Source organism: Myotis brandtii, unplaced genomic scaffold (assembly GCF_000412655.1).
Source record: "Myotis brandtii unplaced genomic scaffold, ASM41265v1 scaffold99, whole genome shotgun sequence".
In the NCBI taxonomy this organism is placed as follows: Eukaryota; Metazoa; Chordata; class Mammalia; order Chiroptera; family Vespertilionidae; genus Myotis; species Myotis brandtii.
Genome location: NW_005372121.1, coordinates 848,174 through 873,719, shown reverse-complemented (window position 1 = coordinate 873,719; position 25,546 = coordinate 848,174). Strand labels below are relative to the sequence as shown.

Sequence of the window (25,546 nt, the reverse complement as noted above, 5' to 3'; positions counted from 1 at the left end):
GTGTGTGTGTGTGTGTGTGTATTTTTTTTTAACCATCATTAAAACAACATCTAAAGTGATGTTAAGCAAACACATTTGGAAAATTGTTTTTCAATTAGTATGAAACTTTAATAGTCCCCATTACTCAGTGAAGAGAGTGCACATACATTTAACTTAAGAGCAGTGTGTTTTCAACAGATGTTTGAGTCAGAGCTTTCTAATCAGTCCTGTAATATTTAAAATTTCAATGTTAGAGAACTGCCTGTTTAATTTGTAAGTCCTTCACATTTTATGGTTTATTAGTAGTTTTAGATGTCAGTTCTCTTTGACTGAGAGGTTCCAAGTTTCTGCTCCCCCCCAACCCCATTTTTAAAAATATACATTTTATTGATTTCAGAGAGGAAGGGAGAGAGGGAGAGAGAGATAGAAACATCAATTATGAGAAAGAATCATTGATTGGCTGCCTCCTGCACACCCCATACTAGGGACTGAGCCTGAAACCCAGGCATGTGCCCTGACCGGGAATTGAACTGTGACCTCCTGGTTCATAGGTCGACGTTCAATCTCTGAGCCATGCCAGCTGGGCTTGGTAGTGTTCTCTTACTGCCAGGAAGATACCCAAATCACTAATGCATCTTTGGGCTGCTAGAGGAATCCTGGAAAGAGCATCCATATGTTGGTGAGAGGGCTCTTCCCAGAGCAGTGAGCAGCAGGCCACAGATTTACGTGTTCTGCTAAGGAAACTAGGAACACTATGGCTGTGAGTGGTGGGAGTTTGTCATGTCAGGAAACTCCTTAGTAAAGACCTAAAGCACTCTGCTCTGAAAACGCATAGATTATCCATAATCAAATGATCTCTCCTCCTTTTGAAGGTAAGATTCCCAGTGTGCAAGCAAAACAACCTCTGCTATCCCAGTCCAAACTTTCTGATACCGCCTATCCCATCCCTAATCCCTACCCCCCTCACTTCTGCTGCCTCTGAGTCTTTTCTTTTCTCCCAGGGGAGAGGGAAATATTTCCTTTCCTCCTTACACCTTCTAAGTGTAGTTGTTCTCCACGTATCTATTCCTGGCCTCCTCTCTGTAATGTTCTTCTCACTCCCACTGGTGAACTCTCAAAACAAAGATACTTATACTATTATCCAATCATGTTATTCCCAAGTATGTGACATTCTAGCTCTGGCTTTATTTTTATCTTAATTTCTGATGTGCATTGCAAATTGCTCTTGATATATTTAGTTTTTGACTCTTGCCAGCACTTCAAATTCAAGGTGGCACAAATAGGACTCTGTCATCAATCAAACCCATTCTTATTTTCTCTCTCTCTTAAAACATCAAAATCCTTGTCTCTTCTCCATCTCATTTCCCCTTATGTTCAATAAACTGTCAACACTTATTCCATACTGCAACCCTGTCACCTCTCCTGTCCATCATCCTGTGGCCATTCCCATGGCCATAGTGACAGTTCTTCCCTTGAATGCATTTTCAAGGACTCCACCAATAGCTCTCAGCCATCCTCTGAATCCCAGCTTACTGCCCTCTTCAACACAACACATGCATAGCCTCCAGGTGAATTGTCTGATGTACTGTTATGAACATGGATTCCTATATTAATAAAATCTCAGGATCTCTCTCATGCCTGTAGACTAAAGCTCACAATCTTTAGTCTCGAATATAACCTACTGTACCGTGATCCTGCATGACTTTCTCCCTACAACTCCCCTTTATGAACCCTGCAATTCTACCCAGATATCCTTTTGCAGTACATATCCCAGAATTTCCCTCTCCTGATGCTGGGTTGCATAGTTCGTTTTCTGGAACTACTTCAACCTGATTTCATATGTTCAAATCCTAACCACTCCTCAAGGTTCTGCTCCACTTCCATTTCCTATATGAATACCCTTCTGGTTCTTCAGTTAAAACAATTCCCCCCACCCCCCCTCTGAAATCTTGGCACATCTCTACCATAGCACGTACTGCTACTTTCTCTTATTACAGATAATTCCGTACATGCATCATTTCTTTTCCTACACTTTATGAAGGCACAAATGGAAATACATTCATTTTGTATATCTTAAGATAATCAGATAATCAAAATAAGCACCTAATGCATTACACATAGTAGGTGCCAAATAAATATTTGCTGAATTAATAGAGTATGAGATATAAAGATCCACAATGCTGCATTAGAAGGAACAGCAAGAGTAGCTGTTGCTTCTAAATTCCCGAGGCTAATTTAATCTGAGCCCAAAGGTAGTAGCTCATTTCCATTTTTTATTCCTTTTGATAAAGTGTTTCCTTATTGAGTCTGAGACCATCTTTCCAGCCTGACAAAGTGGCACTGTCAGTAATGCTGGCATAATTCAATGGCTGGACATGGGATGCATTAACAAACAAATGCACCACCTTGAAAAATCACAAAAGGTGCTACCCAAATGTTGCTGTATTAACATTAGTCTACAAAATGCCAGAGCTCCACTATTAATCATAATAACACACTCCAAAATGAGTTACTTTCACTTAGAGCATTATTTTGTAGATTCATTATTTTCAAGCTTCTGTATAAAATGCCTTTGCATAAAAACAAGGATCTGCAGATCCTAGAATAGTAGACAGTGCTGTTGTGCTAGAAAAGGCAGAAATAGCTACACTGTAAATAAACTGCCATTAATTCTTGCATTTCTCTTCTCTGTTGCCCATGGTAGGGTAGGTTGTGGGCATTGTGTGCATGCATACTGCTTTAGAAAACACTTCATTGAAACAGGTCAGGAAGTAAATCTTGTAAATGAGGTCTGAGGAGTCATAAAACTAAAAGATAGCACAATAAAAAGATGGTCTTTTTAAAACTCCCTTAGTATCCTTATTTATAGAGATGGATTATTCATAAATGCAACTTGCTTTGTTTTGGGGAACCCAATTATTTGATATAAAAATTGTTTCAAATTGTGAGTTGAGAAAAAAAGGTTTTCTTTTGCAGCTGAGAAACATGGCTGAAGAAAGTCATTTTTCCAGCAAAACGAAGACAAACTACAAACTACAGCCATAGAAAATAATTAAGAGAGATGCCTAATGCAAGAACACTGTCTTGAAGCCCTTTGGCCTATTAATTCTCAGAGTTTTGCATGTAAAGGACTAGTCATTTTTTTAAATTGAAGGAACCAATATAGGGATGCTAAATTTTTATTTTACCAAGTAAATACATTGGGATGGAGGCAAAAAAATAATAATAATAGCCACATAAAAGAACAAACTCACCAGTCACAGAAAAGAATGAACATTTCACCATAAAAATTAGACAGTCCTTTAGAGTGGATATATTTGAATTCATGAAGTTTCACTCCCTTCCCCACTGCCACCCCCATGGTTTAGCACTCGGTGCCTGGAAACCACTGTTGTAACTCTGGTTAGCAACAGCTCACTTGGTGAAATTTGGAACAGGTTGAAGTCTCCAGGACTTTGTGTCCTGATTTACTAAGAGAAAGGGTTAACCTAGATCAGCCAAGAAGCTGGGAAATTTGTTAAAGAATCTGTCACATATGGACAAAAAAAGAGTCATTACCTTCTAAAACAATCTGTATTTTAGCAATCTGTAATTTAGCAAATTTCCTCAATTCTATCATGCATGGTATTCCTTCCCACCACTAATTTTAACTTCTGTGAAATTGGAATAAATTTTGCAATCAATGTCCAAAGAAATCAGCTATTCCTCAGAGAGACAAGCTGTGACACTGTTGTCATTTCCTGTGTAAGTGTCATAGCCTGGACAAATGTGTACTTTCAGCTGCTTGCTTATCGTTGATTCCTCATTTGACTTATTTCCCTTGGCACTACCTTCCACTGTGTCATTTTTGCTAAACTTGGATCTAGAATTGTCCTCAAAGGACTGTACTATAATGGCAGCACTGAAAAGAAAAAGGACCACATATGCAAAAGAGAACAGAAAGGTAGGTGTAAATTTATTGTAAGTTATGCAGCAACTTGAGAAATGAACCAACTGATTTTCTTGTAAAACAACAACCAAATGTTTTACAAAGGTTCCAAGAATAGAAGACACAGGCAAGTAGATAAATTTGTGCCAGAGATAAATCTCTTGTTCTCAGGATATATATACAAAATAACTTTCTGTTGGACATCAAGTAGCACAATTTTAAAGGCAGGAGAATTTGCCAAATCTCTCAAAATAAATCAGTGTTTTGAAAGCGAGAAAGGTGAAGGAGCCAGGCATGCTTTGTGAAAGACTATCGCTCAGTTATTAAACTGACAAAAGCTTCCTGATAACTTTCTAAATTAGCTGTATAAATGTGTTGTGGGTAAGGGTGTGGGGAAGATTAGTAAATTATGAAATGGAAATGTAGAGAATACACCAAAGACATACTTTGGAATTACTTAAGATTATGTTTTTAATCACAAAGGTGCTAAAAGGTTTTGATCAGGAAATCCATTATGAAAAGTAGCATGTCATATGATAAATGATGGCCAAAAGTGAATCAGAAGGATGTTGAGAAGGCTCAAAGTTTGGTTATTAAGGGCATAATATGTTAGGGGTATGAATAAATATACTTCATTGTGCTATTTTCAGAAAGAACTATACATTTTTCCCTTTAAAATTTTTCTTCCAAAAAAGGTGTTACTAAGTTGAGCTGTGTCTTAGAATGAAGGGGTTAGAACCAAAGAAATAAAGGCTACAAGGAGGTTTAATTCTATAATCTCGACATCTATAAAATTATTATATACATGATTTAATCCTTTCATCTTTTTCTCTTTCTTTGGCTTCTCCTTCCAGCTATCTAGACCACTGTGACTCTTCCCATACTCTCTTACACTTGTCAATAAAATACATCTTTATAATCTTTTTCCTGTTTATTGAATCAAGCAAAAAGCTCACCAGGTATCTCTCAAACAATAAAGAAATGGCCAGATAAATCAAAGGTACAGAACTATGAGAGAAAGTAACCTATAAATATTTAATTTACCAGAAAAAAAATTATGAAAGACTTGGAAATGGACCAAGATGACTACCAGGTGTCTTTGATGAAAAACGATATATTATCTAGAACATACCATTCCAGGCTATCAGACTCTATGGGTTTGGGACCCTTCATTATTTTTGAACAATATTACAACTATCTAAGTCTCAGATAATTGATAGTGATGCAAATGATTCTTGTCCATAAAAATTAAATTGTACATGTATGGTTAAATGCAATTGATTATTGTCCTGTGGATACTGACCAGTTTTGCATCTGTTAAGCAAATGTATTCAGTATTCCTGATGGATTTATATTTCAACTGCTTTTTGAATTCTCTCATGAATTTGTTATAACATCTTATTGGTTGTCTCAATAATTAATGAACTAAATAAAATATTTTCATTTTTATAATTTTATATTTGTATGAGATTATAAACCTTTTAAAAATAATTATCCTTTAAATTTTTAAAGTTAAAATTTTTCTTTCAAGAAATACTTATTTTCATGGGAAACTCAAGTAATCAGAGTAGAAAAGAACTGAAATATTAGCCTTTTCTAAATCACTGAATATTCCTTAATTATTGGTTCAATTGGTAATGTGCCAGTGGTACTCCAAAAAGATTTGGAGTAGTACTCTGTGGCTTAGAATTACTGATCACAGAGCAGCTAGCACTGAGCTAGCTACATGCCTATAGTTCTTGGGTATTTTGCAAGCATCCAAGAGTAAGTTTAGGATTGCAAGAGTCTATAGTGGCCCGCTCATTTAGGAACTAACCAGTCCTGGAAATGTTGAAAAACAACAGAGGGAAATGTGGTGCTAAAATTCCCTATACTTTTTAAAGTGCTTTGGCATATGTGAATATATTGTCTGAACTCCTCAGCCTCAAGAGGAGGTTCATTGGAATGAAGATAAATTGTGACTTAGAAGATTCTATTTTGGTGCAAACCCAAGGCTTCCAAGTGGCTTCTGAGTTTTCACAGTAGCCCCCGTGGGACACATCTAGTAGGAAGTCAGGGTCATAGACCTTCAAGAACATTTCACAGCAAAGATAACCTCTTGGAAAATTGTTTTGACTCAATAACTAGATGCTGGATAAATAAATCTCTGGCTAAATATTTTCCCACTATAGGCCATAAGAAAATTCTAAAATTAAAAGCCAAAATTCTTGATTATCCTGTGTCCTTCAAAAATATTAGAATATGGCCCAACAGAACTTTCTGTGATGATAGAAATATTACATATGTATATTTGCCACTGGTGGCTATGGGGTACTTGTAATGTGGGTTAGTGCAAGTGAGAAACAAGAATTTTAATTTTATTTAATTTTACTTAATGTAAATAGCCACCTATGGCTAGTGGTTGTCATATTTGATAGTGCAGGGCTGGAAGAAGGCTAAACAGATCTACTCTTCATAACACTGGTTCTTGACCAAATAGCCCATAATGCAAGTGTTTAAAACAGACAGTGAAAAATTAGTAGCATGAACTCCACAAAAGATGTCTCCTTACCTAAGATGTCTTATTCAGAAACATATTCCCTTTCTTCAGTAGATCTCAACTGATAAAGAGGCTCTATATGGAATTCCGAGGCCTTTTGGTTAAAGCAGGTGACTACTGGGGCAAATAAAAATGCCAACCAGAAGCAGTGAGCTGGTAGGTCCCCATCCCTCCTGCAAATGTGATTTGAACTTTCCATAAAATGGTAATGAGTAATTCTGTTTGGCACAATCCTGGAGCTTTTGTGCTTGCCAATGAATGATTTCCTTTGGAATACTGTCAGGAGAGCTAAACAAGTGACACACCAGCCCCAAGGCAAAATTCAATGAGTAGTTTCAGAGAGACCTGTTAAAAAGTCATCATCAATCAAGGTCATGTGTGGCCCAAGGCCATTTTGGAACTAAGCCAGTCATTAATGGTTTTAGCTTGCCCATTAATGTTGTAAGAAATCTATACTAATAGCTCTCTTCCCTAGCCTGTGTGCTTAGCTGTTTACAAGACTGCAGCATGTTCCTATCCAGACCCTCATTTTAAAGGTGAGGAAACAGTCATTTGTATTGAACAACTTCTTGTATACAAAGGATGTTTAATGAGCTACTATATATGCTAAAAATGATAAAACTCAAAGATGAATGCAATGCCTAGAATTGCATTCATTCATTCATTCATTCATTCAATAAAGACTTGTCCTTGCCAACTACTTATCAGCCCAGTGCTAGGTGCTAGGGTCCAGAGAGAACAGGACAGCACAAGATATATGCCTTTCTGGTATTTCCCTTTATGAGTTAGGTGTACATTGTTTAAAGAGATATCTGACTTTTCATTCAGAGTCTTAAAAAAGTACTGGATTTTCTAATCTTGTAATATTGAAATGGCACTTGTATAATAAAGTTTTAAAAAGTTGGCTGGATCCCAGAAAATCTAAAAATACCCAGATGTAAAGGCAGTTTCTCAATTATTTTGCTAATGGTGGGAGTAGCAGCCTGACTCACCCTCCAACCATTCACTAAAGCTTGAGTGTATCCTGAAGGGCTGGGAAATGAGGTAAAATATTCAGAGAGGTTATTCAGTGTACAAACCTAAAGAAAAAAATGTCTCACAGAAAGACGTTCAGAGTATTCAATGCCAGCTTTGCATAGTGAGAACGGTATAGTGAGAACACTTTGCATAGTGAGAACACTTTGCATAGTGAGAACACTGTTGTAATGTGATGGTACCCTAAGAGAGGAGAGTGGTAGTCAGGACTGTTGGCCAAAGTGTACGGGTCTCAGTTACTCAGTATGTATATTTGTATTTATATCAATTATTATATTATATTTATTTACATTGTTACATTTGGGTTATATTTTCTGTGTTTCTGTCTTCCTTTAATTTTTGGATTCTATATCTCCCCACTATAATGCAGCCCTCACAGCTGTTGCTATTCTGCTCCTTTAGCTTTACCCTCTTCCCTGATTTTATATGATCATGTGTAGAATTTGAGGACATCCTGAAACTCTCCTGAGATGAAATGTATAGGTTCTCTTTGCCTCAGTGTCTACTGAGACCACACAAAACTATTCTCTTATCTTAGGTAACAACTCTATTTCTAAGATCTGAGTGCTCTTTCAGTAAAATGGTTTAGGCTCAAGGGATTCTGAACCAAGGTAAATAAGAAAGGTTATTAATATTAGGTCTAATCTTGTGAATTACCATTTTTTGTAAGTCACAGTGGTCAATTATGGGCAAATTCCTATGCTTCAACCTACTGCTTACTGAGCATTCACTGTGTGCCAGGCTGAAGAATAGAACTCTCATATGCTGTTTTTGCTCATTTATATTTCATACAGTTGTTTCAATGTTTTCACAAGTCACAATATCTCATATTTTAAAAACACATACTAATTAAGAAATTTGGAAAACATGATATTATTATGATTTCCTCAGAATTCTTTTCACCTTGTTTAGAAATGCTAGAAACTGACAGAAGAAACTCTCTAAGTGATAAAAACAACTACCTACATTAGGTGGCTCTTTCTTTAAAAGAAACACACACACACACACACACACACACAAAATACTGGTGGCTCACCCTTACTGTCCCCTGGGGAAATGAAGTTACATACATTACTTTTTTGAACGTTTCTTTGCAGGACTGTAGACCACAGGGAAAGTGAAAGTGAGAACGTGTCAAAAATAATTTTACTACTTTGTTTTTCAATGTTCCTATAAACTTAAAACAAATTTTCCCTGATAGTGAGGGATGTATTATGCTACCCTAAAAATATCCACCTGTTAACACTATTTATAAACCTGTCACACCCACTGTAATCGGGGATTTCTAAAAGAAGCTTTGGTTTCCTCTTCCTGTTCATCACTGTGAATGACTGAAAAGGTCACCTGCGATTTTTATTGCAGAGTGTGGGCAATCAAGAAAAACGTAAGTAGATAAAAAGGCTCTGGGCAAGTATTCTGGTTACATTTCTCTGTAATGTTCAGAACCACATGTACGATATAGTAACACCTTTAGGAAGTGTGTAGAAAGATAAATCAAGGAAATCAGACAATTTTAATGTTGGTTGGGAAAAAATGGGGAAGGGATAGTATACCTCTCTCCGAAAGGCAAAGTTAAACCACTCCCAACAGTAATCAACGACTCTTAGGTTCATCAATCTGGAGAGAAATGGATTTAATTATTTTCTTCTGAATCTCTTCCAAGTTTAACAGTCCTCAATGACAGGAAATTGTCCCATATTGTCCTTTATTAATCTCCTTATAGCAGCTTCAGGCTTTTCCATCATTGGACAGGTAAAACGGGAAGGATGTTTTATGGATCTCATATTGTGAGCACCAGCGCTCACGGCCCAGCACACCATTAAGGTGCATTGCTCTCCTTAGTTCACTGAAGGATTTCAGAAGAGTCACGGTGAAGTGCAGGCAAGGATGTTGGCTTTTCATTTTGCTTCTTGTGGGCTGCTGCTTACAAGTCTTAAACATTATCAAAAGTTAAAGCTATTGTGTCACAGAAATTTCAGAGAATATATTTATGACTCCAAGATATGTGTCAGAGTCTATCTTGGAGATGAGACTTGTCTATACGTAAATTGAATACAATTAAATCGTTATCTCAACTTGTTTTAAAAATGCAGATAATTGGCCTTGCAGAGACTGACTGAACTATGGGCATTAGGTTGGTTGTAAGCCTCACAGATTTTATGCTGTACTAGATCTATAGATCTGTATTTTAAATACACAGTTTTATAGACTCAATAAGAAAAACAGCCCAGCCAGTGTTGGCTCAGTGGCTGAGTGTCAACTTATGAACAAGGAGGTCATGGTTCGATTCCTGGTCAGGGCATATGTCCGGGTTTGCAGGCTCAATCCCCAGTGTGGGGCATGCAGGAGACAGCTGATTAATGATTCTTTCTCATCATTCATGTTTCTATCTCTATCTCTCCTTTACCCTCTGAAATCAATAAAATGTATTTAAAAAAAAGAAAAACAATGAGAGTCAAGGCTCAGCTAGAGACAGTGCAAGAGAGGCAGCCCAAGTAGGAGGGGATGGATACCTGTCGTTCACTCTCACTTCTGGTGTTGCTTGGGAGTCCACATGTGAGTGGCTGGAGCTGGAAGCAGGGAATTGTTAATACAATTCAAGAACGTGATAGGAACACCTAAGTTTCAAACTGAAAAAAAGAAATTTTTTCTATAAAATATATTTCTTTTGACTTCAATTTTTACCCCAGAGACCAATTCTAGAGCTGAAATAATATAATGGACCAGGCATCTAGACATAATACAAATTAGCTGATCTTCATAAGAAGCCAGAAGGTAACCCCATTTTGAGCAGGAAGCGTAAGTTTACTAAGGAATAAAAAGGGGATCTGAACTTTTGTCTGAAGGCTTCAAATCCCTTGTTATGTATACTCTGACACGCTGTCCCTGTTGGGCAGGAATTTTCTCTACAAGACCGTGTGTGTGTGTGTGTGTGTGTGTGTGTGTGTGTGTGTGTGAGAGAGAGAGAGAGGGGGGGGGGGGGGGGGAAGAGAGAGCTATCTCAGTTTTAGATGGCTTCCTTACTGTTTAATATTTAGATGACATCTAACTCCCTTTAACATATTGACTCTATTTAAGACAAACAATGCTACAATAATCTTTAAATATAACCTGCTATATAATTCATAACAATACAAACTTTTTTAACTAAAAATGTTAAATAGGTAAAACATTCACAGAGTATAACATTCAAAAGGTATGAAAAGGCATGTAGATTCTCTTTCCCACACTCTCTCATCCCCTAGTCAGCCAATTTCTCTTTGGTATCTTCCAGAGATGTGTGTGTATATGCCATATATGTATTTACCCTTTTCTTACAGAAATAATAACATCATATACATTCTATACATACTCATTTGCAACCTCATTTCTTCAATTAACAATGTATCTTAGAAACTATTTCTTATCATTACATAAGGAGCTTCCTCATTTTTTAAAAAAACTATCTTTACAGCATTTCACTGTATGGGAATGCCATAATTTACCTAGTTAGTCTCCCACCATGGGGAATTTAGATTATTGCAATCTTTTGCTCTTACAAATAATGATGCCATGAGTAACTTCAGAAATGCATCCTTTCACAGGTGTGCAATTATCTCTGCAGGATAAATTCCTAGGAATTAAATTGCTAGGCCAAAAGACACAAGTACTTGTAATTTTGATAAACATTGCCAAACTGCCCTTCATAGAGATTATATCATTAAAGCCCGTAGGTATTTGAAAGATCTACACAAGTGAAATTGAAATGCTGCTGAGGAATACACACACAAAGAGACTAGAACAGTTCATCTCCTATGTAGCATTTTTCCTGAAATAAGGGCAGATAAACATGTTAAAGTACACCATGGGAGTGCAATCAGCACAGACCAGATGGTGGGAAACTCCACAAGACAACCGATTCAGTTTCAACAAATAAAATGGAGAAATAAAAGGCAATGAGAGTCAGGAAGGCAGGGAGACAGATGGCTTCAAAGAGACGAGAGACATATCAACACATTGAAATGCCTGTATGTTATTTGGACAATGGTTGAAACAAACAAACTGTATAAACCATTTATGTAATTATAAGACAATTGGAGGAGAAGAGTAGAATAAGTGGAAACTGGTACTTTATTCTTCGATAGGAATATTCAATATCACAAAGATACCAGTTCTGCCTATATTATTCTATACATTTAATGCAATATCAATAAAAATAGCAACTTTAAAAAATATATACAAGCTCTTTTAAAAGTTATGTAAAAAAATAAGAAGCAGGAATAGCAAGGAGAATTCTGGGGGGCGGGGCTAGTGATGAGATAGTAAAGTACATTAAAAACCTATAATAATTGGAATAGGATGGTGAAAAATATAATTTGGTATATGATAAAATTTAGCATGTAAAATCAATAGCGTAAGAGACATATTATTCAGTGCCTATAAAGAGGATAATTACTTTGTGCTTTAAAACAAAATAAATTCCAGATGGATCAAACGTTAAACCTAAAAATGAAATTTTAAAATTCCAGGGAAAAATCATCAGAATTTTAAAACATATATTCATAGGTGTATGTGTGTGTGTTTCATATGTACAAATTATGTGTGTATATATATGCATATATAATATACATATATTGCATATATGTATATGCATTATTTATATAATTTTTATGTGTGTATTATATACATATATATAGTATTGAAACAGAGAAGGCTTAAGTGTGACAAAGACAAAGAAACCATTAAAGAAAAGATTAATAAATATGCAAAATAAAAAAATCTTCACAGCAACAATCATATGAGCAAACTCAGAAGGAAGTGAAAAACTGAAAAATGTTCAATTACAGACTAGAGGATAATTTTCCTTACTCTATATGGAATCTCTGTAACTAAATAAAACCAACAGGAACATTATAGAGAATTAGAAAAGGTTATGAATAGACAGTTCAGCACAAAGATTTTAAATAGCCATTAAACACATAAAACTGGTAATTATGAATTACAGTAAAATTATACCAAGGTATGATTAGTCACTCATCAGATTGATAAAAGTAATATTAAGTCCTAAATTGTATCAGTATTAGAGAATGACCTCAAGGCCATTTGACTTGTAGGAAAAAAAATGGATGGGAGCAAAAAAGGTGTAACCTTTTAGAAATTATAGAATACTAGAGGCCCAGTGCACAAAACTTGTGCACTGGTAGGGTCCCTCCAGCTGCTGGCTGCAGCCTCCCTCCCTTCCCCCAGCCAGCCCTACCTCCCTGGTCTAACTCCCAGATGAACTCCCAGTCGAGGGGACAATTTGCATACTACGCTTTTATTATATAGGATGCCTGTAATCTCTAGGATTGGTGCTATGTTCTATCTCACTTATGGAAAGGTCACAATATTAGATGACTTCTTTTGTGCAGAATGCAACTGAAAAACTAGGGTAAGCAAAATCTTCACGGTTTTTAAAATCAAAATTAAAAATCCATAAAGATACACATTTTGTATTGAAACTTGTGTACTTAACTCAGAAGGGAATGCCATGGTCCCTACTCCAGACTGTTCATTTTATTCCATATACAATCCTAATAGACATGCTTGCTTTGTTTTGTTTTCCCATTTTTAGCAATTAAAGGGGGAAACTTGGGAAAGGGGCTAATGGAGACAGGCACACTGACTTAAGGAAGAAGCCACAAAAGATGTTGTTCTTATAGCAGATGAAAACTATGCATATCTGACATAAGGCCTTAAAGTCTAACACCACCATCTATAGGCATTTTCTGTGAGGATCAGTGTATCAGCACCTGGTGTTGGATATTAATGATGATGCCCTTGAAACATCTCAAAAATACTAACTTGCTCTTGTAGATTCAGGAGGGATGTATGTGATATATGCTAGAGAAACTACCATAAGCCATCTGAAACAAAATGCTGAAATATTTACCAGGATACATTGCAGATGTCTAGGAAATGCTGACACTGAAAAAAAATTCCTCCTTGGAGGCAGCTAACTATATTAATGTAGCTTTAATTGAATTTATTGGGGTGACATTGGTTAATAAAATTATATAAGTTTCAGGTGTATAATTCTATAATACACCATCTGTATATTGTATTGTGTGTTTACCACCCCAAGTCAAGTCTCCTTCCATCACCATTCATCCCCCCGTTACCCTCTACTAACTACCTCTGCCCAACCTCCCCTTCCCCTCTGGCAATCACCATACCGTTGTCTGTGCCTATGAACTTATTTTAATTTTTTTTACCCTCTGGCAATCACCATACTGTTGTCTGTGCCTATGAACTTATTTTAATTTTTTTTTAATTTTCTACCTAATCCCATCACCTTTTTCATACAAGCCCATAACCCCCCTCCCTTCTGATAGCTTCTGCTCACTGTAACTATGAGTCTGTTTCTATTTTGTCTGTTATTTTATTTTGTCCACTAAATTCCACACAGGAGTGAAATAATATGGTACTTGTCTCTGACTGGCTTATTTCACTCAGCATAATAATTCTCCAGGTTCATCCATATTGTCACAAAAGGTAAGATTACTGTGGTTAAAAGACAAATAATAAATTGTAATTGGTGTGCTTTTGTTTTGAACATGCAAGCCAGATGTTCCAGCCTTCAGTAAGTCTGAATTGGGTAATATATAACTTACCTTATGACTACTGATTAAGAAATAGTTTTGTGGGTGTATGACCTTATCGCAAAACATGGCCACAAATCATATTTCAACATCATTTGCCTTGGCATAATGATGTTAACAGAGTGAAATTATGTTCATGCTTGAATCTGCATGGCTTCGTGATGGCAGCGGTCAGCCCCATCTGCTGATGGCCCTTCTCAGTGTCTGTGGCAGGAAGGCTCTCTGTGGTCAATTTTCTTTTTGGTTGTAGTTCTCTCTGCTGTTCCTCAGTTTTTAGCCATGAAAATGGATGGCGTTTTTAAAGGCTCAAGTGTTTTTTGCAGTCAAGCTGCTAGGCAACAAAAAGTGTCCTCGGGGGATGAGTTATTTCAAGATAGAGAATCCTGGATGATTAGCTAGTGTGTGTATAGCCTCTAAGGATCATTAATATCATTAACGTGAGGCAAAAGCCCTAGACTGAATGGCTTCTGGGAGGGCATAATTTATTTCAGAATGACATGGCTTTACATGTTTTTATAACCTATTATTAAAAAGGAAGATAATAAAGTGATTTCTCGAAATCAGCACTTCACAGTGTGTGGGCCTGGGGATTTCTGCATCAGAATTTCCTGGGAGATGGGGAAAATGCAGGTTGGGGGCCACATTACCAACCTCTTGAATCTGAAATTCCAGACATGGGCCCCAGTTGCCCGTCTTAAGAGATATTTCAGGTGATTGTTATATGCAATCAAGTGTGAACACCAAGTGGACAGGCTACTAATTAGGATACGCCTGTCAGTAAAACTGAGGTTAAAACAGGCAGTTATAGTTTGAGGCGAATGGGGACATAGAACTAATTACAAACAAGGCACTTGTCAAATCAGCTCGTTTATTCCTTTACAATCGAGTGGCTGCGATGTTTACATTCCTTTCTAGGATTATTGTTTATTATCTACTTCCTCCCTAGACTGCCAGCCCCATGAGGGCAGGAACCACATCTGTCCCACTCTGGGCTCTGGGCCTCTCCTGCTGCTTGGCCTAAGACTGCTCTCCATGTCTGCGGAGGGAACGATTTAGGTGTGTTATCTGCACTTACAGATGAGCAAACTGACACTCGGAAAGGGTAGAGAGCCTCAGACCACACAGCTTATAGTGAGTGAGCAGAGAGTCGGACAGGGCTGGATCCAAAGCCCAGACCCCCAACACCCTTTCCTTGTCATGGGCCATTTCACTTGTTTGCAGAGGAGACCTATCTCGTATGGCCTGTTAAACACTCAAAACCCCTGTGGTGGAGTTTGTTTAGAAAATGAACTAATATGGTATTTTAGAATGTGATAAAGCCCTAGCCGGTTTTGCTCAGTGGATAGAGCATCGGCCTGCGGACCAAAGGGTCCTGGGTTCAATTCTGGTCAGAGGCTCGTGCCCTGGTTGCAGGTTCCCGGGCCCTGGTCAGGGTGCATGCAGGAGGCAACCAATTGATGTGTATCTCTCACATCGATGTTTCTCTCTGTCTCTCCCTCTCTCTAAAAATAAATGGAAAAATAGCCATGGGTGAGGATTTAAAAAAAAAAGAATGTGATACATATCCTATAAAAACACACACAACTCATCAAAAAGGGGATAGAGATTGAGGGGATGAGAGGAGTATTACAACTTGAAATAAAAAGATTATGAAGGCTGCAGTACATAGGTGATTTTTGAACAAAGGTTTCAAGGAAGAAGCAAGCCACTGAAAACTGGGGTCAGAGGCCATGGATTAGCAAGAAGAAATGTCTAAGGAAGGAGTGTATCTGTTTAGTGCAAAGATCAGCAAGAATCCAACACAGACATAAAGGAGAGGGTGAGAAGGACAGCGGGTGAAAGCTTGATCAAACTGAGATGAGGAAGAACAAGAAGAGAGGATTTAGAAACTGAGCAAGACAATTCTTGAAGAACAGAGAAATCAGGAGTAGCCAAGAGAAGGGAATAACAAAGAGAGGGTTTTCTTTGTTTGCTTATTTGTTTCAGATAAGAGAAAAAAAAGGATGCTTGCTTCCTAGGAATTTCATTCTAAGTAGTGATGGTGGTAACACAGCCTCTAAAAATGGTAGCCAGAGTACAATAGAATTGGCCTTGAATCCCAGCATCCTTGAGGTCCCTTTTACTACTTCTCTGTAAACATTCAGTGCCCATTCACCAGGGAAAGGCCACTAACAGGTTGCTGTTTAAGAGTACATGTTCATTTCTTCACATTAGCTTTGCTTTGGGGATTGTTTTAGAATCTACGTAAGCTTCACTAGCAAGCTTAAATTAGTCCTGCTGCCTGTATACCTCTGTGCTTCAGCTGGCTGTCCTCATCATTTCCTCCGTGTGCTGCCATCAGTTGGATCTTACCAAAGTTCTAGTGATTCTGGTAGGAGAAGAGCCAGCCTCTGGCTGGATGACTAATGTCAAGAGAAGATGTGCCGCCTGACTTTGGAACTCTTAGCATCACATGCTGTTCTGGCACAAGGACAGCGGAAGACAACTGAGCAGAGAATACGTGTGGCCTCCAGCACTCACACTGTGTCCTGGATTGAACATAATGCCTCAGCTTAAATTCGTGAGCTGTCAACAGGAGATCCCTTAGTTCTGGTAGCGTGGTCCCAAATTGTGTGTGTGCGTGTGTGTGCTCTTGACTACTTTACAACTCTTAACCTACTGAAACCCTATGGATTATTTAAATGGAACAGCTCTCCTGAATGTATCTAATCTGGCCAAAGATTACATAGTTCAATATATCTGTCTGTGTTTCCTTCATTGGGTTCACACATGTGTTCAGATTAGCCCTTGCGGGGGATCAGTTCAACATCATCGGGATTTAAGGCATTAACATTTAATATTCATTCATCACAATTCTGCAAATAATTGTAGCCAAGTTCAAGATGATTATTCTCTATGGGGTAGGTAGTCTTGGATCTTAAGCTTTGGAGTGCCACTGTTTGGTGGCATATAGAATATATACATCTGTAGTTTAACAAGATTTAATACCAACAAAACAGCTACTCCCGATGCACAATTTTGCTTAAACAGAATCCTTTTCAACCCAACCTAGATGGGAAGAAAACAGTGCTTCTTATGGTTTTCTCAGGTGTGATCTTTTGTTCTGAGCCTGACTTTAGACATTCGAATAATAGACTTTGGGGATCACTGGTTTTGTTATAACGTTTATCCATTGCAAGACTAGCCTCTGAGGTTCAACAGCTTTGAGACTTAAAAGATTCCAAATAACAAGCCAGAAGTTCAGTAATGGCAATTTCAGTGTGTTAAAACCTTCACTGGCCCCAGGTTAAAACTTTATGAGCCTCTACTTTATGGATGAGAAATCTGCCCATGTTCTCTGTTAATAAAAATAAATTCCCAATTGTATCAATTTTCAAATGTATCATCAACTGTATTAGTATTAAAACTAGAAGCCATGTCAGCCTTACAGATTTGATTGATGTAATAAGGTGGAGGAGTGGTGAGTAATAATACCTTTATTATCTGACATATATGTCTTTAAATAGTATGTTATCATTTAACCAAAATTACTCATTCTATATTAACCCTCTAAGAGGTGTATATTCTACTGATGTTCTAATTTCATAAAACATTAGAGTGATCTCTTTTGCATAAATGGTAGCTTTCAATGGTTATAAAATGTGCTTTGATACACTCAATAATGTCTTCTTCAAACTTATATTGCATTGATTACATCTGACAGCCGCATATGGTGAAACTTAGTTATGATCCTTTCAATTAAATTATGGTTGGAAACCCACTTCTGGGGTGCACAGCTGTGATCCACTAAATTTCTCAGTGACATTCAGAGCATGAAATAATTTTGAGAGAATAAATTTGCAATACAAATGGGAGCAGAGGAGAAGCCTTTCAATCTGTATTCATTTATATTTCAAAATTCATTACTTGTACAGTTTACTTTCTAAGCTAATTCTAACCAAAGATGAGTAACACTGCTTTGGCAAGAGTATGTGCATAAGATATTTCCATATGTTTAAGCAGAAATACCAAATACAGTAGAATGCAGAGAAAAATACGTCTAAGGCAGGTTCTCCAGTGCCTGCTCTCAGCCTTGCTCTCAGCTAATGACCTTGCATCCTATTTCATGGAGAAAGGGGAATCCATCAAAAAAATTTCCACAGCCTCCACTACCATAGGTCCCCATTTAAAAGCATCTGTACCCATATACTTTGCCTTTCTCCTTTTCCTATAGATGAATTGCCTGCTTCTAGCTGAGGCCAGCCCCTACCTGTGCTCAGGTCCTAGTCCTCTCCTTACAACATGGCTCCTCAATACCCTTCTCTCCTCAACCATAAATCCCCCTTTCTCCTGGGGCATCACTCCTAGGAAGTCACATCGATACTTCTGCTTCTCTTTCAAATCTCACCTCATTGAAAAGAGCCCCCCAAAAGTCATTTCTACTTTTGTATGAATGGTGCTCAGTGCATGTCTTGCCTAGAAGATTCTAAACAAACGTTTGTCACATAAAAAACGACAGAGAAATAGCTACATTTATGGAATATAAATGAAAACTGGATTAAGAATAAGAAGACTTGAATTTGAGTGCCAACTCCACCACTCACTAAACAGCAAATCTCTTACTCTTGCTGGAATTCTCTTTCCCAAGTCTATAGAATGGGACTAATAATGCCTTCTCCAACTTCCTTGTAAAGTAGTTATGAGAATGCAGGAGCCATAGTGAGGGCAAGGGGATCTAACAGAACGCCTGGCTCTGTAATGGGCGGCCTTGGGCAAATCACTGGCTGGCATCTGTTTCCTGTGTCAAGTGTGGATCATAAAACATCCCTATCTCTTCTTAGTCTTCTTTTATTGAGGGCCACTCAATCATCAGAAAGTGTTATGGCCTTTTTATTTATTTAAAAATGTTTAAAATTTTAATTCTGAAATAATTTTAGACTTACAAAGAGGTTGAAAACAGTACAAAAAGTTGCTATATACCCTTTACCTTGTTTCCCCAAATGTTAACATCTTAATTATAACTGATGTAGAATTGTAAAACCAAGAAATTAGCATTGATATAATACTATGAACTGATCTATAGACCTTATTAAAATTTTTCCAGTTATTCCATTAATCTCCCTTTCTGGGCTTGGATACTACCCAGGGTCCCACATTGCATTTAATTGTCATGTCTCCTTACTCTCCTGCACTTAAAAAAAAAGTATGTGTGGGTGCATACATTAAGACTATGCAGGTATCCTATTTCTCATACTTTGTGGCCACTAATTTTAACAACCTTTGATTATTCTTATCTGCAACAATAAATGTGGTCTTTGCTAAATAGTGATTTTTCTACTTGTATCATTCTTTCTACATTCATTAATTGGAATTCTACTTTATGGAAGAGCTATCTCTTCTCTCTCATTTATTTATGTATTAAAATTATTTGTTTTTATGGGTATGAACTCATAAGTATTTATTTTATTCTATGAGTTATAGTCCATTGCTCTCATTACTTTGTTTCTCAAATTGTCCTAGATTTGCTATGATCTTTTTAGATGGTTCAACTCACATAGATCAATGTCTTGCTAAAAATAATTCACCCCAAGAAATGCCTGTTTGGCTATGTAGCATATGAGAAAAAATTAAAATGTATCGCTGGAGAAGAAAAAGTGTCTGGGGTATCAAGCACACAGGATACCGGATCCAGACACCAGCAGCTCCAAATGAAGACAAAAGACCTACAAGGAGATAGAAGTTCAGAGTACTGAATACCCCAGGCACTTATACTCTGGCTGGAGGTTTGGCCATCTGGCAATTGGCAAGAAAGGTGATTAGGGATATTTATATTCCTGGTTAATCTGAATATACAGAGACCAGCAAGAAGTATAATTATGAATTCAATAACTATATCTCATGGTGTGTGTGTGTGTGTGTGTGTGTGTGTGAGAGAGAGAGAGAGAGAGAGAGAGAGAGAGAGAGATCATTAGATTTTTAGGCTACTTTAATGAGAGCGAACTTTTGAAAACACAGAGAATCAATTTTGAGTGTGATATGTATAACACAAATCCCAGTGCAACAGACAGATGATCATGTTTGTTCATAAAAGCACTTGTGAATTCATCACACAGACTCATACTTGGAATGTTTGATATTCCCTAGCACTGTGCAAATACCATGGATGTGAGCAACAATTAAACACTGATCTTGCAGCATGGTAGAACTGAGTTCTTTTCACAAAGCTGCACTGTTGCAGGTGGTCTCAGAAAAAACTCTGGGCTTCATCAGTAAAATGGAAGGGTGGTCTTTGATCTTTCCAGCACTAAAGTCATTGAATACTGTGATTCACTAACTAGATTATTTAACAAATTGCTGTTTAATGTGTCTTTCTCTCAAAATATCCTAATTAGTAATAGATGCACTTTTCTCTTTAACAAATCCTTTGTAGCTGCTTAAATACTGAATCTCACAGAACTGACTCCCTACAGGTCGAAAACCTCATTTACAGTCACCAACTCTATTTTTCACACAGTGGCTTAGACTTGTGACATAATGAAGAGTGAGCTGAGACTCAGAATACATTATTATTGTTATTTTTATCTTATATCTCCTCAGGGAAACATAGCACTACTGAGTGTCTATTATATCCTATGGAGAACTTCAATCTTAGGTCCTGGTTTTGGTCCCATAAGCTCTCTTTGAAATGATCTATAGCGATGCATTATTATTTAAATCGGAGGCAGACAGTTGATCACATATTGCACTTACTTAGTTTTTTGGGCGTCTTCTTTTGACTAATCGAAATCAAAATAATTGTAGTGGTGGACTAGAAATTGCTTTTGATGACGATATTAATGACAAGGGGAATATCTATCTACATCTTCTAAAATAAGAACGATGCCTAAGTGATGGACAGAGAGACTTATTTGAAAGTTTAATTGAGAAAATAATGTTAGAAAATCAGCAACACCTATTTTTTTTACTAGTTAATAATATAGGCTTTAGGTTTATTAAACTAAAACTTAACTATTTCATTAGTACTAGGATCTGAGATTACAGAGAAAAGTGAAAAACATGAAAACCAAGATATTAAAAAAGATGCTTTATGTCATAATATCAAATTCACATTTTATATTTACTGCACTTTCAAGTGTGAGCAGTCAGGTTCTAGCACTAACCAAAGACTGCTTATAGCTAGCTACCTTTTCTAAGCCCTTAACCTAAAATAACAGCTCTTTTTACAAAGCATAGCTCTACCACAATGAGCTTGTTTGAAGGAGTCTAAGACTATCATGTCATCTTTTATTAAAACAAGAACTGATTTTCATTTGTAAATTGATTTTAAAATATAGATTCTTAATTAGAAATTGCTTCCAAAGTAGCATCCTGAAATATATCTTGATTAAATGTATACCTTTTCCCCTACAGATAAACCCATGTAGATGTGCAGTTACATGTGTAATGCTTATGGTGAGAGGTAGGACCCAGTAACCTATTGGGAGAGTTGAAAGACTAAAGTAAAAGTGAGGGCCCTGACCGGTTTGGCTCAGTGGATAGAGCATCAGCCTGTGGACTCAAGGGTCCCGGGTTCGATTCCGGTCAAGGGCATGTACCTTGGTTGCAGGCATATCCCCAGTGGGGGGTGTGCAGGAGGCAGCTGATTGATGTTTCTCTCTCATCGATGTTTCTAACTCTCTATCCCTCTCCCTTCCTCTCTGTAAAAAATCAATAAAATATATTTAAAAAAAATAAAATAAAGTAAAAGTGAGGGAAGAATTGAATTTCGTTAAATGAATATGTTTTGGAAATACCAGTTCAGACAACAGAATGGCTCACTGAGCTGCCTGGGGCTGCAGGGAAGAGTCAGCAAAGATGTTTGTGAGCAGCAGGAAAGGATGAAAACAATTCAGGGTGGCCAACTAGGTGGTCAGTGCTGATGGGAATCGAGGCAGCAAGCAGCTAGTGGGGCTGCAGAGGAGAGGGACCAGGCCAGTTTAAGCCTGGACTCTATGGTGGGGCTGCAGAGCAGCAATGAAAGACTGAGCAATCCTGCAGTGGAGGAACACTAAGGAATTTAGCTGATCGAATCCGGGAGTTTGTTGTAACTAAACAAATAATGAGGGTGTGTGTAATTAACTTCCCTTCTTGAATATAGCTCTATCACAAGTAGTTTTACTTCTAACACGTTACTCTGGTGAGTGGCATTCCCAGTGTGTCCCAAATTTGTGTAAATTCAGAATTTGCACTGTGGATTTCCTTAAGTCCAGGTTATAAACCTAATGTTATTCTATGTTGACATTTAAAATATTCAAATTTGAACAGCCTCCATATAGTGCAGAAGGTAGAGTTTCATGCTAGAAACTTATGAAAACATATGCCCCAAAGAAACAGGGTACTCAAAATTGCTTAAATATTTCAATTGCATAAATGATCCAAATGCTTGCAAACATTTTACAATTATAGACCAGTAGAGGGCTTTAAGAGGCACTTTCATCTATTCCAATTGCTGAATTTGTGTCTCTGTAGCCCAAGGTCTGGCTGTAATGTGTGGTTCTATTGGTTGATGGATTCTCACTTCACGTATTTCTGGGATTTGTGGACATCCTGTGGTGATTCTAACTCTCATCCCTTTCTCCCTTCTGGATTTCATGCCTAATTAACTGATATAAAAATGATTGCAGAGCTCACAAATTCTTAAACTGAGATAAAATGAAGGTAAATGTGGCATAACTGAGTCTTTTCCAACCTCAGTCATTAGAAGTATAAATATTTCCCTTGTAAAAAGAGCTTGAAGTAAGGTTAATACATGATTTTGGAGAGTAAGAAATCTACTCCCCCCTCCTTCCTTAAAAAAAATGCACTAGTAACTGCATTTAAAATTAAATCCAAAGTAATATACCTAGAGGTACATTCTACAAGCATATTATGATAGTTTTTACCAACAGAAAGCCAGTAGCATCACTATATCATCATTGCAGTTTCATACATATACTTTTACCTAACAACACTGACAGTCCCCTGATAGACAGCCAACAGCATTTTTCAGTTATTATACCGAGTGACAATGGTTCTAGGCAAGATTTAGACAACCTCTGCCTCAGCACACATCCTATATAATAAAACCCTAATATGCAAATTGAATGGCAGAATGACCAGTTGCTATGATATGCACTGACCACCAGGGGGCAGACGCTCAATGCAGGAGCTGCCCCCTGGTGGTCAGTGCGCTCCCACAGGGGGAGCACTGCTCAGCCAGAAGCCGGGCTCATGGCTGGTGAGTGCAGTGGCGTTAGCAGGAGCCTCTCCTGCCTCCGCTGCAGGCAGGAAGAAGCGAGTGGTCCCGGACTGCGAGAGACCTGGACTGCGAGAGGGATGTCTGACTGCTGACTTAGGCCCAATCCCCAGGGGTAGCGGGCCTAAGCTGGCAGGCGGACGTCCCCTAAGGGGTCCTGGACTGCGAGAGGGGGCAGGCCGGGCTGAGGGACCCCCCCCAAGTGCACGAATTTCGTGCACAGGGCCTCTAGTGAGGAATATATTTTAAAAGAGCCACTCTGGAGATCCCTATTGCTGGAGAAAGAGAAAAGTGCCCTGGATCCTTTCAGGACTCTTGGTCTTTTGGGTGCAGCACAAATCAAGCGGGGGAAGAGGGAGAAAAATCCCCTGAATCGCTGCAGGATTCATTTATTCAAAAAGCAAATAAGAGAAAAATACTCAACATGCAAAAGTCTTGTGAAGAAAATGAAGGAAAACTACAGAACATGCCTAAGGCTGAGGAAGACTGCCCTTCTGAGTCTGAACCCCTGAAGAAGGTGTAAACCCAAAGCAGAAGGAAACTCAAGAAGCAGGCTGACTCAACCTGACCAGGGATTTAAAGAGGACGCTCCCTTTAGGCAGTTGGACCCTGAAGAAATGCTAAGAGGAGTAGATGTGTTGGAAAGGCTTTGAGAAGAAATAAGAAGAGTCAGAAACAAGTTTGTGATGATGCGTTTGAAGCAAAGACATTCACGCAGCCATCCCTACCTGCTTTAGGCTTTGAATTCTTTTTTTCTTTTTTGTCTGATGGTGAAATCTGGCCCTGCTTTCTTTCTGCTAGCATTTTCTGATGTATCTTTTACATCTGGTGGGATGTTGTTTTAGGTAGTTTCTCTGTTACCAGCTTCTTACTGAATTTTTGTATTGTGACCCATTCTCCAGGTCTATTTTTCAATTGAGAAGTTTCCCACATATGCATGAAAATATGTTCATTCCATAGTGTAAAGTAAAACATCACAAAGTTACAAAGCAGCATATTTAGTATCAGCTCACATATGCAGGATAAATCCCAAATTGAGTATGTACGTGTGTGTATGCATACATTCATACATAAAAATCTCAGTTGTGCTTATTTCTGTGTGGTGTGAATTTTCTTCTTGCTTGTATGTATTTTTTAATGAACACGTGCAACAGACAGAATTACATATTTTTAATAAGTAAGAATCAAACAATTTGCAACCAGCTTATAAGGGCAATGGAACACCTAAACTCTTGGTGAAATAAATTTTAAAAAGTAAACCTCAAATCATCTCAGGGTCTCAGCCAGGGGAATAAAACTGACAATTATTACAGATTAAAAAAAAATAGCCACTCTAATTGGCAGTGGAGGTTAGGAACAAGTTTAGATAGTTTGCAAATAGCTGCAGAAGTTATTCTAATGCAGCCACCTCAGTGGACATCCCCTCCCCCCCAACCCCCCATTATCAATCTTCTTGGGGGCCCCAGGGCTTTTTGAGAATCACTGGTGCAAAAAAAAAAAATCAATAGGGTTTCTGGCATTTATTGAGTACCTGCTATGTACTAAGCACTTTCAATGATTTATTTCATTAAACCCTCAGTGTCACGAGAAAGGAACTTCACAAAAGAGGAAACAGAAGTTCTTTCACTCAACAAATACTGTACTTATTAAGCATCTACTATTTTCCAGGCACTTTTCTAGGCTTGGTGATACAGCTGTGAACAAAACAAAGAATCTGCTTTCAAAAGTTTACAATCTAAGGCAGTGGTTCTCAACCTTCCTAATGCCGCGACCCTTTAATACAGTTCCTCATGTTGTGGTGACCCCCAATTTCATTGTTACAAATTGAACATAATTAAAGCATAGTGATTAATCACAAAAACAATATGTAATTATATATGTGTTTTCCGATGGTCTTAGGCGACCCCTGTGAAAGGGTCGTTCGACCCTGAAAGGGGTCGCAACCCACAGGTTGAGAGACGCTGATAAGGGCTCAGAAAAGTGAACTCATCCAAAATGCAGACAACATTTGAGACCAGCCTGTGTTCCATGTTCTATATGCCCACTTTCAGAGACTCCTCATCATCACATCCTTTTCTGAACAATCTGGTTTTCTTCAAATCCCAACATCCAGGATAGACTGCTGTTCACTTTAAGCAGATGGCATCCAGTAAGTACTGGGCCCTGGACACAGTGAGGAGCACAGCAGACAG

General features: G+C 37.9%; 1 protein-coding gene and 1 pseudogene across 2 annotated transcripts in view; one reads left to right on the top strand and one right to left on the bottom strand.

Annotated features, from left to right (window-relative positions):
• SERPINI1 (serpin peptidase inhibitor, clade I (neuroserpin), member 1) overlaps positions 1-25,546 on the bottom strand; it is an 80,124-nt gene that overhangs the window by 33,854 nt on the left and 20,724 nt on the right. The window lies entirely within an intron of this gene.
• Positions 23,779-24,091, top strand: LOC102261368 (annotated as a pseudogene).